This window comes from Gekko japonicus, unplaced genomic scaffold (assembly GCF_001447785.1).
Source record: "Gekko japonicus isolate JY-2015 unplaced genomic scaffold, Gekko_japonicus_V1.1 scaffold3178, whole genome shotgun sequence".
Taxonomy (NCBI): Eukaryota; Metazoa; Chordata; class Lepidosauria; order Squamata; family Gekkonidae; genus Gekko; species Gekko japonicus.
Window position 1 is genome coordinate 101,624 of NW_015168138.1, and position 4,899 is coordinate 106,522.

At 42.8% G+C, this 4,899-nt stretch overlaps 1 non-coding gene across 1 annotated transcript; it reads left to right on the forward strand.

Moving 5' to 3' along the window:
• Positions 1–3,422: 3,422 nt before the first annotated feature.
• On the forward strand, positions 3,423–3,494 carry TRNAI-UAU. The gene has a single exon. It is a non-coding gene; the product is annotated as a tRNA-Ile (tRNA).
• The last annotated feature ends 1,405 nt before the right edge of the window (positions 3,495–4,899 follow it).

Sequence of the window (4,899 nt, forward strand, 5' to 3'; positions counted from 1 at the left end):
TGAGATTGTAATCAAGCTTTAATTCACAAGTTGAGTTTTGCTTTAGGAAAAGAGCCTCTAAAATAACCTCATCTACACCAAAGCGGGTTCAGAATGCTTTTAATATGCAATTCCTCTTGTTAATTGGTGTTTTCATCTAGTTAAGGGAATCTACGTATATCTGTGCTCATGTCTCTAGCCGGCATAAATGAGATGTACGGAAGAGTGAACATCTAAGTGCAGATCCTGACATCCTCACTTTATTGTGTTTGATGGGATGTGCATCTGAATATGTGTTCATATTATGGCCCAACTAGCCACAATCAGGGATGCATGAATAGAGGTGGTATAACAGCATAAAACATTTTTCTTTGGGGGGGGGGGAGTTGTCTCGCCAAGACAGTCACCATTGCATTTCTGGTTTATGTAGACTTGGAAAAACCAAGTTCTCCCTTGCTTTTTGAAGCTTGGCACATTCCGTTTTTGAAAGGTATCTACAAAGTTAAAATTATCTGTCGCCAGCATTGTACACTTCATATTTTTACACAGCATGGTGAGTGTAGATATTTGTGCCTTTGCTTTCAGTGGGGCTGTTCAGTCTGTCTTTGTAATTATGCACACTTCATTGGAGAGGCTGCAGTTAATGGAATTCTGTAGCTTGTTTAAACATGGCAGCATTAATATATTGAAATCCGGTGTCTTGTCAGTCAGCCTTGGAAAAGCAAGCCCAGCATCTTACTTTAAAGAAATTAAGAGGCCAGGTTCAAAGAGAGGTCCTCATACTTGTCCTCATGGCAGAATTGCTGAATACAACTTTCACCTTTTTTTTGTTTACATGCACGTTTCTAACCGGTGATTCGATATTCTGCGTTGATCTCAAAATTCCATGGATCTGCCCGCATTAAAGCAAAGCATCAAGTACTGTATTGCCTTGTGACTAATTTTGTAATTTATTTTGCCGTGGTGATAAGCCATCTGGATGCGCAATAAGATATACCAGTGTGCAGATATTTTTACGTTTTGCGGATATTGGGATTAAGGGGCCACTTTGCAAATGAAAGATTATTCCCCCCCCCTTTTCATTTTTGTTATGAATGCAAAGAATAGTTGGCTTAGATCTCAATTTTTTCCTACATACTTCCTGTATCAGCAAATAAAGTTCAGATGTAATAGGATAGATATATAAATATATGATAGGAGAGGAGAGAAGAAGAAGAGATTGGATTTATACCCCACCCTTCACTACCCAAGGGAGTCTCAGAGCGGCTTACAAACTCCTTTCACTTCCTCTCCCCACAACAGACACCCTGTGAGGTAGGTGGGGCTGAGAGAGCTCTGACAGAAACTGCTCTTTTTCAAGGACAGCTCTTGTCCGAACTACGGCTTGCTCAAGGTCATCCAGCCAGGTGCAAGTGGAGGAGTGGGGAATCAAACCCGGTTCTCCCAGATTGTTAGAGTCCGCGCCCTTAACTACTACACCCAACTGGCTCTGAAGGATCAAATGTGAAGATCTGTCTTTAACAACTGAATGGGTAGTCATGAAGGAAGTTGGAAATAAAATTAAAGTGTTGTCGAAGGCTTTCATGGCCGGAGTTCATTAGTTGTAAATTTTCTGGGCTGTATGGCCATGGTTTTGGCATTGTAGTACCTGAGTGCTCCCTCTTTCTGTGTTGTACCTCTGAGGATGCCAGTCGCAGCTGCTGGCGAAACGTCGGGTACTACAATGCCAAGACCTATGGCCCTACAGCCCAGAATATCGACAACAACTAAAAGTGTTTTTCTCAGACTTCAAGAATGCTGTGAGTGTGCATTCTACAGCTGTTGCTTTTCTGGATGCTTCTGACCTGACATCTCTCTGTGTCTGCATCTGGAGATCTTACACACCCATGCTAGGAGTGGGATCAGTCCATGAAAGCAAGCTTGCATCCATGCTGTCACATATCCTGGGCCCTGCCCCTCCAGTTTGAGAACCCTAAGGTGATGTTTGAGAAGAAATTTGGATTTAGAATGGGACAGGGACAATTAATACTGTAATTTGGAATGGAAGGATGATGGCAGCAAAATGCACTGAGATTGCCATAAGGCGCTTGCTGTTGTCTGTATCGATTGGAGCCTGTGATGAGAAGAGGGGGAGGGCACATACTTAAGATCTAGTTTAATAGAAGTTGACGGATTTATGGACCAGCTATGAAAGAAGACAACAGTAATAAGACATGGGATCAAGTATTTCAAATATCCTATTGGACAGTAAAAGTAATCAACCATGACTGTTCCCTGGAAGGCCAGATAATGAAACTGAAGCTCAAATACTTTGGCCACCCAATGAGAAGGGAGCCCTCATTGGAGAAGACCCTGATGCTGGGAAAGATTGAAGGTCAACGAAGACGGGGACGGCAAAGGATGAGATGGTTAGACAGTGTCATCGATGCAACGAACATGAAATTGAGCCAACTTCAGAGGACGGCGGAGGACAGGGAGGCCTGGCGTGATCTGATCCATGGGGTCGCGGAGAGTCGGACTCGACTGTGCGACTGAACAACAACAACAACAATTGGACAGTAGGTCTTACTAGCAACAGAAATATAATCATACATCAAAACCTGATATTGAGAGAAGCTTTGAGTAATTTAGATGTATGCATGTGGTATTTAATGCATATTGTGCCAGCTAAGCAAAGAATTTAATTCCACCTAAGTAAATCTGGATCCCGTAGCAACTGCCTCGTTTCTATCTTCAAAGTAAAATATCTTTTCTGTATTAAAAAAGGGTGCTTTAAGAGGCTGCTGTGAAAAGGCACCCAATGGGGTATTTCGAAGATGAGGTTTTGACCAGTGTACCGGCACTTCTTGCTTAATTTGTGTGATGAATGCTGCATTGATTGAACATGCAGTTAGCTTTGCAGAAAATCGATGGCACTGCTATAGATCCACCCAGACAATTTTGTGTGTCATTTTTAAAAAAGTACCGAATGCCAACTACTGGGGCTGTTCATCATGTCAGGAACGCTTGTTTGTAATAGGTTTGCTTCTTACTTTCTTGTTGTGATGCCAGATTCGAGTCCAGTAGCACCTTGTGATGACGGTTATAGATACATGACTTTATTGTCTGCTAGAACCGAAAACCAATTTATAATCACACAAGCTGGACTCTGGCTTCTTCAGCAAATTGTTCAATTTGAGTATTCCGCCCGTACAGTGGGAATAATAGTCCTCCCTAATCGCACGAAGACAGATTCCTCTATAAACTGAATGAATTATATGATGAGGAAGGTGTATATTGAATGCTTTTTTTTCCTCCTTACCGCTTTCAATTTTCAAAGTATAGCTTTTATAATTAACAGTTTACTAGCATCCTAAAGTGGTTTATACTGAAGGGTCTCCTTACTAATCATATGCCCCTTGTAAACTTTGCCTTCTGGGGATAGTAAAATGTAACAGAGGGGAGGGGCTGTGGCTCAGTGGTAGAGCCTCTGCTTTATATGCAGAAGGTCCCAAGTTCGATCCCCGGCATCTCCGGTAAAAGAAAAGGAAAAAAAAAAGATCAAGCAGTAGGGTGATGTGAAAGAACTCTGCCTGGGACCCTGGAGAGCCACTTCCAGTCTGAGTAGATGATGCTGACCTTGACAGACTGCAGTGGTCTGATTCAGGATAAGCAGATTCATGTGTTCATGTGCTACTCTTGTTTTTCTGAACTTTAAAGACCTGCCTAGGTTATGGGAACTATTGATCCGTTGTGTGGCTTTGTTTCCCAAGAATTGTCACAGTAGTCTGACACGTTCAGTTTTGGAATAAGAAAGCACTTGCGAGTGGATAATAGGGGGAAAAAATTATTTTCATGATGTAAAACAAATGGGGAAATATTTGAAATAGCTGACGTTGCTTCATGTGGTCATAATATGACAGGAGAGCAGGTCTGAGAAATTCAAACGTTGTTTTTAAGCCCCAGATTGTAACCAAATATAGTTAGAATTGTTGGCTATTCTATTTTGGGGTAGATAATCTCTTAGAGTATGAAGCAGAATTGTTGGCTGTTGTGTGTGTTCAACAACCTTTACTAATGCGATGGGGAGTATTCAGATTGGCTTGTGTTAAGGGTCCTGCAAGCAGCCACTGACTCATATCCCGCAGACCCATCTGATTCATAGTTGATACAAGGACACTAAAGTTTCTTGGAGTTTGGATGATATTGGGTGAGAGTCAGTTGTGCAGCTTGTTTGAGAGCAGCAGTTCCCAACCTTCTCAGTGTGATGACCACAGGTCCGAATTTACTTGTCATAGTTACCCACCCAGGGCTCACAGGTCCTTTTTTTTTTTGGGCACCATAGACAAACTATGACCTCAGCACCCATCTGGTTTACAATTCCATTTTCCGCAGTGGTTAAGCAGATGTTTTGGAGGAACCGGCAGACATCGCACAAAGGGCGCACAGCTGCCCCCACTATGAACCCCAAGCAAGTGGCATTCTGACATGCACACTCATTGCCTGTGGAGGTTACATTCCAGCTTTTGGCCACCCTCTCTCTCTCCATTCCTCCATCCAATCCCCCCATAGATTCTAAGAAACTCACTCTAGTAACCATCAGGAAACATTTTAGAAGAGAAGAAGAAGCGAAGAGATTGGATTTATACACCACCCTTCACTACCTGAAGGAGTCTCAGAGCGGCTTACAATCCCTTACCCTTACCCTCCTCACAGCAGAGGTCAGTGGGGCAGGAGAGAGCTCTCTTGAGAACTGCCCTTGAGATATTGGGTGAGAGTCAGTTGTGCAGCTACGGTAGTTTGAGAGCAGCAGTTCCCAACCTTCTCTGTATGATGACCACAGGTCCGAATTTACTTGTTATAGTTACCCACCCAGGGCTCACAGGTCCTTTTTTTTTTTTTGGCACCATAGACAAACTATGACCTAACCACCCATCTGGT